Source organism: Oreochromis niloticus, linkage group LG18 (genome assembly GCF_001858045.2).
Source record: "Oreochromis niloticus isolate F11D_XX linkage group LG18, O_niloticus_UMD_NMBU, whole genome shotgun sequence".
In the NCBI taxonomy this organism is placed as follows: Eukaryota; Metazoa; Chordata; class Actinopteri; order Cichliformes; family Cichlidae; genus Oreochromis; species Oreochromis niloticus.
The window spans coordinates 29,463,960-29,479,468 of NC_031982.2; positions in this window are offsets into that span (position 1 = coordinate 29,463,960).

A 15,509-nucleotide genomic window follows, 5' to 3' on the forward strand; every position below is an offset into this window, starting at 1 on the left:
TTGTCAAGTTTGAGTCACCTCATACGCAGGCTGGCACATTGTAAATATATAATTAAAAATCCAAGATTATCAGTGTTTGTCAGTCTGAGTATTATTAAGGATAATCACGCTTTGTAACTTTGTTAATTTTAACCTCAAATACGACAACTATCTGGTCTAATGGCTAATGTTGCTGTCATTAATCCTGAAAGTTGAACTATGGGCGGTTTCAGGTCAATCAAAATCATTTAAAACTGTTTGAAACAGGGTAGTTAATGAAGTTTCATTTATATATATTTGAGAATACATTAAAAAAAGTTTTGCAATTGTTTTAAGGGAATTTTGCAGCAGGCCCATGGACTGAATACATAAGATGAAAACACCTTTACAAAAATATTATTATTATTATTATTTACACTACAGCATTAATGCTGTATTGTCCAATGTTTTTTTAAACAATGTTTAAATAAAATAAATACTATGATTTGTAGTCCAGTAGGTTCACGGGTACACAGAGATATTATGAACCAGCCTTCTCTGAGAAGCTCATTGGTTTATTGGCTCATTTGCTTCGTCTGCTCATTCGTTAAAAGTGTGTTGATGTTTGGTAGTTTGTCTATGTAGTAATTTATGTGCATTAGTCAGTAGAAACCATACATATATCATTTACATAAGCACAACAAGCTTGAAAAGACAAGCTAGTGTATTCTAAGAGGAATTATGTCCATTGGATGAGCAGAAGAGTGCTGCTTTAAAAAAAAAACAACATTTGCATGCTGGTAGTATTTGACCACTTCAGGCTTTTATCAGAAACCTTTGAGGACTTTGCTTTGATTCTCCATCATCTCTTCTTGGAGACAGTAGAGGTGTTCCAGGAATGTCCTACATCCAGCCCCTTTGCTTTCCTCTTTTGAGCCCAACAAATAAGAAAATTTGATTATAGGTACTATAAGACATTATCTTGGGGGCAATTTGGGAATGAATTTTTTTTATATTTTGTTTGAATAAATGTGATTTGACCCTTAGAATTAAGTTAGGTGCTATTCCCACTCTGTGCCCATCAATGCCAAAATGCCTGACAATGTAATTAAAAGAGTTATTTTGTCCTGCTTTTCATTTCATTTTCTCATTTAATCAGCTGTCCCACTGCCTCGTAGATTTCACCACAATGACGCCCAATCAAAGCAAATGTCCTGAAATCTATGTAACTGTACATCAGCTAGATAGTATAATGGATAACAGTGCTACACAGTCTTTGAAGTTAGCCTTACAGAAATTACTCATTTGCAGAATATTGTTGTTAGTTTTGTTGGATGTCTGAATAAATGTCCTTTGCTAAGTTTTCTCTTTCGATGATAGTTTAATCTTCAAGATGAGATTAGACGTGCATCTCTCTTTTAGAGCTGGACTGGTGGATTTCATATTAATAGTTTACAGAGTCAACATTATGTTTGAAGAGTTAGTGCAAAAAGATCGCAGAGATAAGTGTGTATGCTTAAAGATGGTACCAAAATCACACATGACACATACTTGGAATCAGTTTTTATCATTTTAAATTCTCAATTAAAGCAGATTTCAAGAGCTTTATCTTTTCATACATTCAGATTAAACATGGTGAGCTATGCATGCTGACAGCCTCTGCTTTGCTTCCTATAATGAGCAGGGGATCTCTTACAGACTAAGATGGAATCAGAAAGTTGTGAGATATGCAGTAAAAGTGGGCGTGATGACAAGCAACTTTCTAAACAGTGAACTGTAATTAGTAAGGACAAGAAAGTACACAGTTTAGCACTAAATGTCAGTTGTAACTCCATAGCTTGTTGGCTTAAGTTGTGAACAGTTTGTAACAATATGTCCACATTCATCACAAGAACAGAGGGGAATCATTTAAAAACTGAAAACTGTGTCAGATGGGGACCCTCTTTTTTATTTTTTTTATTTTTTTTAGACATTACATGAAGTTCTTGAGGGACATTCAGTGTACTTCAGACAATAGTGAAGTACAAAATAAATCAGCAAGTTAAAGTTTCACTCGTTTTTTTATGCTGCTGGACTAAATCATTCATGTTTAATGATTGATGGATTATTTGGCATCGCTACAAACTCATGAAGCTAGGATTTTCAAAAAGACAGGGAAAGGTAGAAGGTACAGATACTCCCCTTCTCCCCCTACTCATAAAGGACTAAATGTTCTTTTTCTGAATGTCTTTTAACCCTGTAATCTTTAAAGTGCCACGCAGATAAACTGAAATAAAGTTTGCTTTGCTGAGAGTGGGTGGAAACAGATTGTTCATTAATCTGTTAAAGTTTTATTGTTTGAGTTTCAGGTCATTACTGTGTGTTAAATTTAGCTTAACCATAAGTGGATTTTTATGGAGGGATATTTTATTTGTGTCTTCTGTAATTTCCTTTTTAACTGACCAACACATTCATGGCTATTACTATTCTCTTAATACAGGAAATAAACTCCACACTTCTTCTGTAATATCCCTCCCACATCACTTTATAAAGGGAAATACAACAAATGATTATTTCCAAGGGGCTTTCCATTATGTTGAGGCCATTAGGTATTTTCCTGAGTGCATGACCAGTGATCCTACATGCATTACAACATCAGATCGATGCAGTCAAATGAAGCCAAAAGCAGATCGAGATGCAGCGATAAATCGCCTGATGGGCGACTCACGCATCCCCCTTAACGCCTTGTCTGATATTTGTCTCCCATAAATCATGACCCATAAAATCAGGCATAAAAGAGGGAAGGATTCAGCTCTCTATAATATTTACAGGTGGAATAAGTGGAGGGGAAAGCAGCGAGACATTATTTCCCTAAATGAAATAGACCCTGGCAACTGGGGAATCCAATGGCCCCACCCTCCCCTCTCTCTCTCTTTGTAATTACACAACATAATGGTGGTGCAGTCGGCCCGTAATCTCCCATTATAATCAGTCTCGGCTGCCTCCACTCGCTCTCCACCATGGTTTCTAATTCAATATAAATGTAAATGACTGGGGGAGAGAGAGAGGGTGGGAGAGGAGCTCAGGAACAGTATAGAGTGTAAATGTGGGAGTCTGATCTCACGACAAATCCGCACTCATCTTTACGAGGAGCTGTGTTCATACTTGTAATAATTTATACAAACTGGATATTGAGTGAGAGGCCCGCAGACTGCTCCTGTGGTCTAAAGCAGACAGTGGGTTGTCATGGCATCTTAATTTGAAAGCTTGATGAGTAAAACTTCAGTGGCGTGACACGTTAAAGATCCAGATCCTATCAGTGGAGATGATTTTGGTTTTAAATATCCATCTTTAGGGACTGGTAGTTTATTTGTTTTGTTTTGTTTCATCTTCAGAAGCTCAAAATTAACTGGACAAACTAGCATCATGTTAAATATAAGCATTGTTTTCAGTATCTCATTGGGTTTATGTCTGTGAAGGTTCTCAGTCATCCAGGTCATCGTAGTCTAAGGAGCTTGGAAAGAAAAGCATCTGGACTTCTTTAAGTTGCTTGAAGGAATGTCCAAGCACGACATCCCAGTTTACTTCAGACCCAGCAACACACTCAGACAAAAACTGGTTCATCCCAAAGACAGAACTCCTAAACACAAACTTAACAATGTAGTGTGTGCTGTACAGTGTAGCGAGGAATGCTCAGACCTCTACATCGTAGAGAACAAACAGTCACTTCATAAACGCACGGCACAACATAGAAGAGCCACCTCCACGGGACAAGATTTGTCCATCTGCATCTTAAGGATAAAGGTCACTCTTTTGAGGATGCCAATGTTCACATTTTGGACAGAGAGGACAGATGGTTTGAAAGAGGAGTGAAAGAGGCCATCTATGTCCACTGTGAACGACCATCTTTGAACAGAGGCGGTGGCTTACGACACCAACTGTCCGCCATCTATAATCCAGTTTTGAGATCCTTTCCCAGACGCCTTAATGCCCACTCACATCCTGGGCCATCTGACCTCAGGAAATCACATGATAGGGTGGGGCTAGGTTTCACAATGAGCTCACCCCAAACCTTGGCTGATTGTGACCTACACCCGTTTTCACACCTTGGCTCGTGTTATTCGGTAGAGGATCATTAGGGGGTCCATTGTCCCTCTGGACTGTGAAGTCTAATCAATTTTGCAGCATTTGGCTGAATCTGAGCGGGGAGAACAACCCTGTGCAAGTCAGAGTTCATCCTACTGCTTCTATCAGCAGTGACATCACTGACCCATGGGCTGATTCCACATCCCCATGTCACATTACCTCCGTGTTGTGCGACAGATAATGCTTTATACTTTTTCTTTATCATAGTTTTCTCTTCCTTATATTCTGGTGCAAGTTGATCTTGGCTTTATCTGTCCAAATAATGTTTGTTGTTGTCTGTAACTGTAGGTGGTTTGCACTTGGTTGTAGACCCTCTTTACCTCCACTGATGAAGGTGTCTCTTGATGATGACACGCCTACCTCTTCGGGCGTGTTCTTGGCTTTGTTGGATGTTGTGAAGCTGTTTTTCTTAACCACTGAAATTACTCTTTCATCGTGCACTTTAGTTATCTTCTGTGGTCTTTCACGCCTTTGCGTGTTAGCCAGTGCATTACTTCCTTTTACAAATACAGCAGATTACTGATTTTGGTCACTCCTAAAGTCTCTCCTACCTCTCTAGTAGGTTTCATTTCATTTCTTCAGCCTAATGATGGTTTACCTCATTTGCACTGACATCTCTTCAGACCTCATATTCAGCTCTTTTGAATTAACTTCCAATATTATATCTGTTTCATTTGTCATGAAATAACAAGGGAACAGGCCTCACCTGGCCATGATACTGTCAGTCAGTTGTCCAATTAATTTTGAGCCTCTGAAAATGGGAGACTATGAATAAAAATGGATGTAAATGCTGAACAGTTGAACCCTTGTTTTGTAAAATCCCTTGAATTAAAGCTGAAAGTCTGCACTTTAGTCGCATATTGTTTGATTTAGAATCCACTGCTGTAGCGTGCAGAGGCAAAAGCAGAAAAACTGTGTCTTTTAAAGACTAAGATTAGAGGGGAAATTGCCTTTATTCTCACAGCCCTGTGCAATTACAAAAACAACATCTGTTTACTCTTACATTATTACAACATTATAATAACTGCCATTTCACATAGGCTTATTATGTGTTACTACTGAGAAAAGAAAATGACTTGAGGAATTTCAGACAGCAATCTCTTCTCCATATTTAATTTATATAATATATCACTTTGGAATGAAACCCCTCATCTGTCACATAGGCTTTGACAAAAGATGATATCGAGTTAATATAAAATTCACCTAATATAAAAGATCCCACCGAACATGGCACCTTTGATACCTGCAAAGTAAGTGTGAAAAATCTAGTCGCAGCTTCAGTCTGCAGTGAGAAATGAGGCAATATGTTACTAAACTGTATCGCAATTCATAATTCAAAATGCTGCGTAATTAACTTTCTCCTCTGGAGCCTTAATGTGATACCAAATTAAAGTAGTAGAGGGAGAGAGAGAGATGAACAAGATAGAGAGGAGAAAGGAGATGGCAGAGAAAACATACTGTGGTAAAGAGAGGTTATAAAAGTGGGGAAGCAAGGAGAAGCATGTCTCCTTTAAGGCCTTTTATTTTCATAGTGTAATATTAACTTTTAAGGTTGTAGCTGATTTCTGAGGATGCAAAAATGAAATCTCTGCCATCGCAGAGAAGGCTGAGATAGAATAGTCACTTTCTCATCTCTATGTACCAGGTTGATTCCTGCCTCTTGGCATAGCTGACAGATTTCTTTCACAAAAATTGTTAGGAGACTATGTCCCATAAATGGAAACTGCAGATGGCAGTTACTGCATTTAAATAATTTTGTGCAGTTTAATTTAAAGATTTTTTATTGTTTTCATTTAATTTTACTAAGCGAATCATAGATTAAGTCATAGATTTAAAAAAAAAAAAAAAGAGTTGTGACCATGATGTCATTGCTTTGCAGTGTTCTGAAGCCTGGTGCTGAGTTTTTGGCCGTTTTTGGTCTTGTTTTTGTTTTTAATTCAGGGCACATCTCCTTACACTTTAGGAGCTTAAAATTAGCAACTGATACCATAACCTCATTAGGTAAGTGCATTCTGAGGTCATGCATGAATTGAGCAGTGGGATTATTTGCTCAGACTGTTGCACAACTTCTCCGACTTCTCCAGCAAGCAGAGGAGTTTGCCCCCTGCTCACTGGTGGTTTTGCTAAAACAAAAAGGTCACTGACTGATTTCTAGAAGGTTAACTGAAAATTCACACCAGTTAAACAAGCATATTGTCTATATTACAACAATATGCTTATAACTTTTCAAAGTTATTTTTGAGCCAATGAAAACCGGGCAAATAGAAACTGATATGATTGTGATGCATCACAGCAAAACTTTACTGCTTTTGCAAAGTTTGGCATATTAGACAGCTGCCTAGCTGGTGAGCAGTGAGAAATATTTGATTAGATTGTGTGGCGCTATGCCTAAACCAGCTAAATCATTATTATATGTAATGGATCCCAGACTCCAGAATGTTTCAGAACCCCTGCACCAGGCAAATTAAATATAATGCATTTGGTGATATTTAGCCAGACTGGGCTATATCCCAACAATGACATTCTTTAAGCGAAGCTACAGTTGCTGTACAGCTGAGTGGTATCCATCGTCTGCTAATCTAAGAGTAAGACAGAAAAGAGTTTTCTAAAATGCTGAAACATAAAACTACAAATTTGTCCAAGCATGTACTGAACACCTTAAGTGAATATGGATATAATCTCTTAAAGTAGCATGCTTGTATTAACACCGTTGCGTAGGTGTACAGGTGCAATGTGTCCCTGTTTGAATATTCAGTAACACCTGTAAGTATGTGTGCGTATGCTTCCAGATCTATCTAAAATGGAACCAGCATGTTAGTGTTTATGTAAGTGTGTCTGTGTATTATTGTCTGTGTTCACAGTTGTCAGCATTCAGGCAATGCCTCCAGATGCAACCCAAGGCTGGAGGTGAGAGACAGCTATTCAGCAGCAGACACAGGCTCCCTCTGGACTAAATTAAGGTGACTCGCCACTGACTCACTGTAATCATACAGGCAGAGACCTTAACAGAACATGGGTGGACAAGGATGCAGACAAGGATTTGGAGGATTGTTGTTGTGCAGAAGTACAGAGTAAAAAGAAAACTTTCAAAACAGTGGCACTCTGCTCTCAAAAAGATCTCTTCACTTAGCGATGTTGGCACAGATGCAATGAACCATGGCAGAAAATGAGCTAAAATTCATCCAGAGTTAAGGTGTAATGCCAAAATGATTTAAAATGTCGTGTGTTTACTGGAGCTCCAGCTATTACAGCTCTCACAAAAGCCCTCAAGGCTTTAGGTTAGGATATTGTTACATGTGTATGACACCTGTAACAATGTAGCGCTTAGTTTGTGAGGTTACTACAGATGCAGTCCTGCTAGCTAAAATTAGCTTTCGCTTTCAAGCTCACATTAACTGATTTGATGCATCTTGTGACATGAGTCTCATTTTGTAATTGGCTTCTGACGTCCAGCTGGGATGGGCTTCTGTCATCCTGAATTGGATAAATGGAAGAAAAAGGATGGACTGTTAGAAAATGTTCCTGCGTCCAGGATTTCTGCTACAGAATCATGCTTTTTAATGCAGTGCTACCTGAAGGCCAGAAGTTCATGACCATTCAGTGTTTCTTTTTACTTAAAGTACTCTTTTAGTGCTAAAGTTAAAAAATTCTCTTTTAATAATGTGACGATCCCCAACAGATCCCTGAGCAAATAGCCCAGAAATATCATTCCAAACTATTAGCTCACCCAAGTTTGACAGAGTGACAGTTCTCTTGCTACATTCACTCTGAAAGACTCAAACTCTCTTTGATGTTTTTGTATAGTCAGACTAGTCAGGTTTGACTTTTTTGGGGTTCTTTTTTCTTCAGCTTTACGCACTTTCCAGTCTTTTGTTCCTCCATCCCAACTTTTACACCTTTTGGCATGAAAATAAGCACATACCTAAAAAACAACAACAACATTATCTATTTTCAGAGTTTCATATGTTGTCATTCTACTATGGTCAGTTAGATGTAGTGTTTGAATAATCTGCAGAGCATGCTATTTGACTTTTAGTTACATTTTACACATCTTCACAAGTTTTTTGGAAATAAGAATGTAGTTATTAATAATTCTGCAAGATAATTCCATAATTCTAGATAGTTTATGTTGTCAAATTATTTGCAAAACAGTTTGTACACATGCTAAAAATGGGAAAGCAATTTCCCTGAGGAACCTGGGTAGGAATGGGCAGAAGTCCTAAAAACAGACCAGTTAAATAATGACTAATATGTTTGTGCATCCAAAGCCTGACATGTTTTTGAATAATATGCCATTGCTGTTCAAAATCAAAAAAGTTTCATTAACCTGAGCGCACACAGTGCAAATGACTTTATCTTAACTTAATCTTACGTAAATGGTCACCGAAACACCAAATAAGTTGTAATCAACAGTTTAAATAGTCCCAAACAAATAGAGTTTTTTACTTTTAACATCAGTTCTCAGCTGTTTTGTTGTTTTGTTTTGTTATAATATACATATGTTGCTTATACAACATGACTCCAGTAATCATTGTCAGACTTATACAAACGACTTTCAGTGACATCTTATGGCCATTTGAGATAAAGCAGACAGACAGATGTCACAGAGACAGAGAGGACGAGTCAGACAGGCAAGCAGACAGGCAGACAGGTTGGACGGTGGGCTGGTGTCTAACACGGTCTGATTTGGAGACCAGCCAACTAGGGGGAAACTGTCAAACACTGGCAGGAAGCTGCTGATTAATCTGAGCAGTGATGGAGAAAAAAATCCCGAGAGAGCTGAGAGGGAGTGAGAGAGGGAGAAAGAAGGACAGGAGAGGAAGAGAGGAATCCAGCAAAACATGACGAGGTGTGAAAAAGGAGAAGGACGGAGGGCAAACCATCCATTGTTATGTTCTAGATATTTTTTTAATGATTTTTATACAATTGATTCATTGGTGCCGCTCATCCAACACTCCTGCCAGTACAGTGGATTCAATAGAAATTGAACTGAACAGAACGACTGAGGAGCAGATTGAAAGTGGAATATTAAAAGACAAGGCAGATGGGATAGAAAGGCTGTGATGAAAAGAAGACGGCTGTAAAAAGATGGAAAGGTGTGAGACAAAAAAAGGACAAAGTATTTGGAGGGAAGAGGAAATTTGATGTGGAGAATGTGAGAATGTCATGAAAGGTGTGAGATATGACAGGATGGAAGGAAGTTTGGTGTTCACTCAAACAGGTTTGCGCTTCACTTTGGCATATAGTCAACCACCAAGCAACACTTGCTTTGACAAAACAGCAGTTAAAAAAAGAAGATAAAAAAGAAAGAAATTGATTTGCACTCCTCGTTCCTGCCACCCACACTGGATTTGGGTGGAAAACTGGACATGTGACAGGGAAACCTGGGCTATTTAGAGAATGGACACCAGCGTTTCTTTCAGTTTTGATTGCCAACCAAGTATCCATTCATTCCATTACTGACGATTACTCCGGTCCAAGTCGCAGTGGCAGGTAGTCCAGAAGTCTTTCTTTGCTGTCATGTCCTTCCGGGTAAATGGGATCTGCAAACACTGAAGTGTGTTGTGTGTCTGCCCCAGGGTCTCCCCCGATCCTGCAATACCTTCACAGAGCATCTATATCAAATGATTGAATCAATTCCACACTTCAATAACTTTGGTCCTTTCAGCTCAAAGATGCGGCGGTTCTTCTTTTTCTACATGTCCAGACCCCTCGCTTTATCTCTAAGATAACTCTAGACAGCCAGTGTTTGTGGCGCTGTCTTCATTTTTCCCTGGGCAAACCTGATGGACTGAGCTGATGGTGGATGAACTTAATCTACTCTTCTTTACAGTTTGCGGTGAAAAAAACTGACCACTAGCTCCCATCCAGCTCAATAATATTGTTGCATTTCTCTTTTCTTATTTACTGTTTACTTAGCCTTCTTCTTTATTGTATATCTGCTCAGGACATTACCTAGCTTTGGTTGCATCATGCAGCTTATCATTCTCTGGAAACTAACAGCAGGTGAATTTAGCTATGTGTAGAGATAAGAGTAGGTGGACAACAGGATCCCGTGTGGTGTCGGTGTGGCTTGAAATACAAGCAGCAGCAACCGTGGCTGAAAAATGAAACCAATGTGTAACTGCCAAAAATCTAAACTAAAAAACCTGACAGCACAGATCATTTTCAAGAGCTAGCAGGGCAAACTGTGTCAAATTACACTGGGCAGCCACGGCCAGTTTGAGGTGCTGATGCATGCAGCTGTGGTTACTTGCTGCTAATGTGAGTCACTGGATGTGAACTCATGTATGTAATGTCCTTTTAGAGCATTAGCATAATCAGATAAAACACTAAAACTAATTTTTAACTGTTTTCTTTCTTTTTGACAAATGTAATTGCAATATTTTGTTTATGTGTTACTTCAGCACTGATTAGCAGATGTCTGTGTCCGTACGACACGCCCGTAGTGTCTGTGGATGTTCCTTTTGAACCAAGCTAGTGTTAGGTAATAAAATTATCCATACATTCTCTTAACCAATTCAGGATCTCTGGGTGTGCCGGGCACTGTCCCACCTGTCATTTGGCAAGACGTGGAGTGCACTATGGACAGGTCACCAGGACTAACACACATCCAGACCCAGAACCTTCTTCAGGCAACAATGGTAATCACTGCACCTCTGTACCTCATGATGATATCCAAACTGCCAAAAATCTAGGCTTCACAAAGGTAGGCCAAAAAACCCCAAAACAGTGGGCCGTGCCCATCTTCTATATACAGTCTATGTTCACATACACACAGCTTGCAGTCTAAAACACCTGTTAATCAAGCACAGACAACATGAAACAAGCAATCTCATTTGTGTGGTCATCATCCACAGTTAATAACTCTAAGGTTAGGAGTAAAGATCAAATGATAAAACAAGAGTTTCACTATTAGGATCTTTTGGTTCTTCATTCAGAGCAGCATCTTGTAGGGGCCAATGCAGCGTTCTCTATGAGCACCTAAAGAAAGAAGAGCACAAAGTTGCTCCTGTTCAGACATTTTGCTTTAGCAAGAGCTCAGGTTGACCGTAATGGGTGCATCATCACCTGTGAGTGTTCATTTGTATGCACCATGTTGTACCAGTTGTGAAAAAAAAAGAAAAAAGATTTTATCTTATGGTTTAATGTTGAGATTCACTCACTATCTGAATTTTTAAACATTTAAAGTTTACAGAAACTATTGACAGAAGAGAAGTCATTTTTTCAGCTCCCTGTTTTCCTCGTCTTTTCCTTTTGACCTTGGCTACGTAAAACAGCATTTTTATTCCCCATTCATGCCATGTTTTCTTTATTTAAATACAAAACGGCCACATATTTTTTCAGTCAGGCTTTTTAAGATTGCTCCTTCTCAGGTGTATGCTTCTTGGCATTCCACATTGTGACTTATGCATCCACTCACATTTGGCTGATGCAGAAACAAATAGAATATATTCTATATATAAAACAGAGAGAGAGCGATTCACGATGTCTGCTCTCATAGGAATGTGTTTTTTTCTCTCTTCACTGGTCATCGTCTGGTTCAGACAGGCTTTCATTACACTGTCATTTGTTTCACCTCTCTCCCCTCAGAAAATCACATCCAGACAAACACAGAATTCCTTTGAAATGGCACCGCAGCCATCAGCGACTCGAGAGATTTGCAATTCAGATTCAGATCATCGTGGCAAGAGAAAAGGTTTAAATATTAAATATCCAAAAGTCCAAACCTGATCCTGGTTGATTGCATGTCATGTCAACTGTGAGTTCCTTTAATTACTTATTTAGAGTGTCGTGGGTGACTCACCCTGATGTAGCGCCACGCTGATGCAGAAAGTGAGGGTTTTTTCCCCCCACGAATGCACTACAGGAGATCACCTGTCGAGGGACTCGATGTTCTCTATTCTGATCTAAATAGAGGCAGTGCTCCTCTCGTTGTCAGGCATTTTAATGGTGTCGGCCCACACACAGATGTGAGCGTATGTGACTACATGCATAAAAACACTGTATCGTTTTTATAAATAGACCTGCATGCAAAAGGATGTAGAGGGATTCAGTTTAACTCATGCTGGGTTCTTGAAAAAATAACTGCAAAAACAATACAAGTGAAGTTACTGAATATTTGATTTATAAAATTTTATTTTTTATACATGATTGAAATGATTAATTAATCAAGTTACATCACTTTGTATTTCGTTTTATTTGGTCAGCTAACCATTAGCTACATTGCGCAATGTGTCTATAGCCAGTGGCCAAAAACTCCAATCATCAAATAGCCACTTGAAGCTGGTTCAAAAAATGAGTCAATTCCAATAGACTGATGTCAAAATGGACAATTTTACAGCAAAAAGTCAATTTTCAACTTGGTCAAAACTGTACAGGTGTCATTTTTTTAATAACCTACTTGAACCTCAACCACACAGAACTGGATCTCGTTTGTCCAAAGATACATTTAATTTGTTCCTTATAATAGTTTCAGTGAGAAATGATATTTATACATTGCTGAGCAGGTATCTGTGTCTGTGCAATGCATCAACACAGTCACTGTGCATTTTCTCTTTTGGCATGGACGCCACAGATGGTGTAGACACTGCATCTGCACTAAACACGCAAAAGAGACATCCATGGCAGTTTGTACCATTTGTAAAAATATCTGGGAAGATGAAGCTTTTTAAATGGATTTCCATCTACTTTACCTTAACTGAGAGGAAACAGCAAACAAAAAGAGAAAAAATAACAGAAAAGAGATGGAAGAAAGTGCATTTCTCTCAAAAATAACTGTGGTAGCTAAACCACCACATTCTGCACTTTGAAAAAAAAAGATAAAGAAAACAGACCTCAGACATATTTAATTTCTGTAGGCTCTTCATTTTTTTTTTTTTTTTTTTACAATTTATCGTTTTATATATAGAGAAAGATGCCACTGGAATGGAAAACTTGATCAGCAAAAACATCTGAAATCACTTTACTGTTATACAGCATCTCTACTTTTGAATACCCCCTACTGACATTAGTTATGAAGCTCTGCTAGAATTAATATAACTTTTTACTGACCACCTGTCAAAAGCTTTGAACAAAATGAACCCAGTACTAATAAACGTTGGGGCAGGACTGTGCTGTAACAACTGTTTAGGAAATGTGTTTGAATGATTTGATCCTAATAGACACTAAAATGATTCATTTGGAGTTTTTTTTCTCAAACACTGAAATAAACCAAGAGGTTTAACGTAGGAATGATTCTCTTAGTTTTTGTGGCTAAATACATCTAGTCAGTAAACTGCAAACAACCTCTACTTATCCCGACAATTGTGTCTCAAAATCCCCTTTCCTCCTCCCCCTCCTCCTCCTCTTGAAGATTGCCTGGCGCTGAATGAAGAATGAGCTGTGTCAAGCTCACAAAAAAAGCAAGTGAGTTAAGCCTCACCTTCCATTCTTCCATTTAGGGCCAGAAAATGAATCTCCAGATAATACTCACACCTTTGGCCCTGGGAATTGAAAAGTCCCTATGTGTCTGCAGGATCTAAGGCCATATGGGAATGGGAAAAGGGTCCCAGACGCCATTACAACTCATTTAAAGTTAGATCTTTTTTTTTTCTTTTTCCCCTTGAGTGTATGAAAGCTCTTCAGATTGTAGGGATATTAGCTTCAGTCACCACCACACAGGAGGGAAACCTTTTAAAACGATGCAGTGGGCTGTGAAGTGTTACTGACTTCGTAGTTTTAAAAAGTTGCTTTAAGTTTTAAGGCCCAGCTTCAAAAACCACCTTGTGATAAAAGCACTCCAAAACATTAAGTAAAATTACCTGTGAATAATACTACTCAAAAAGCAAACCTAAATGATTATATAAGAAGCTTTATGTTCGAAATTTTCTGATTACTTCTGGGAACTCTTGACTGATGAAATACAGCAATGTTGCATGATGGGGTTGTGCTTTTTGTTTCACATTTCAAAAGTAAGAGTGGTTGGCTAAACCAAGGCCTATTCTCAGCTCCAAATGGTCATATCAGTATTATTTAAAGACAGAACTGACAATTCCCAAACCTACCCTTTAAGTGTACTGATGCTGGGGAAAAAGAGTGACAGACTCATATGCACGGCTTCCCAGATAAATGTGGTTTGACAAGGATGACAAGGAGGACGAAGATGATGCGACAGAATATTGTTATTACTGCTATCAAAACAGTGCATGCCTGTGCTACTTTTGGTCTGTGATTTTTGTCCATTGGTAGGCATTAGCCTGGCAGCATGATGACATCACAATATATGATACATGATGATTGCTCCGTGGATAATAACGTCAAGAAATTAGAATTACACAATGCTTTTATAAGGTGTTGCCTGCATAAGCACAACAAATGGGTCATTTTCACCCAGTGATTGTTAGGCAACTTGATGACATCAGAATATCTGACACTGATAAGAATCTTCAGAGGACTAAAATGTAGCTGTGCGATAAGTTTGGTCCTGATCATCTAAGAGAAACAGATTTTGTGTAAATCTAGCAACAGACTGATGCATTTAATACCTTTGTGCCACTGCAAACAAAACATATAAAAGAATATGGCAAGATTTCTTGTTGCAATATCTGCTGCATATTTCAACATCTGTTAAAGATTGCAGGCTATATAACCATCGTCTATTAGATATTTGCAGATATTGTCATGAAAAACCTGCATCTTTAATATTATAACCAGATGAAATTTCTTTTTCTTGCTTATTTTGGGTTGTGCAACAGTGAAATTGTTACTTTTTGCTTTGGAAGTCTTGTAAAATCAAGTTTTACAAGTCTACTGGAGTAATTTTTTTCCTTGGAGAATCTTCACTGGCTGATTGACAGTTTTACTGCGCAGAGCAAGGTCTGTAATCCCAGAGGAGCTGCAGAGGAGACAATGTGGTTCCAGTTCTGGAGCTGTTCCAGCAATCATCAAGGGGGAATGTGAGGTGTCTGGACAATAATATGGACAGGCAGTTGTATTTAGCAGCACTCCATCCCCACTGAATACAATGTGTTTCCTGAGTTGCCTGACGGTTTGCCAGAATCATCAGGCTAACCGAAACTCTCGCTCCATTGTCTCACTAAACTCCTCCCACATCAATGTCTTTGCTTAAGCTACCCCCAGAGCAACTCTCTGCTTGACCAGCTGGTACCTGTCAGCTGCCTCCCGAGTCCTACAGGCTAACCAAGCTACCCTCCAGGTCTCACTGTCATTGTCTGCATGAGCATTGATGTCCCCCTGTTGGACAATGGAGTCCCCAGATGGGGCTCTGTCCACCACCCCACCCAGTGAATCCTAGTTCAGTTACACTAAATGTCAGCAAACAACAGCCAGCACCCATTCCCCAAACAGAAGATGCAGAGAAACAACCGTCTTCACTGGGGGAAACCCCAACAGGTAGCAAGCTGGGGGGGTGCAAATATACCCAC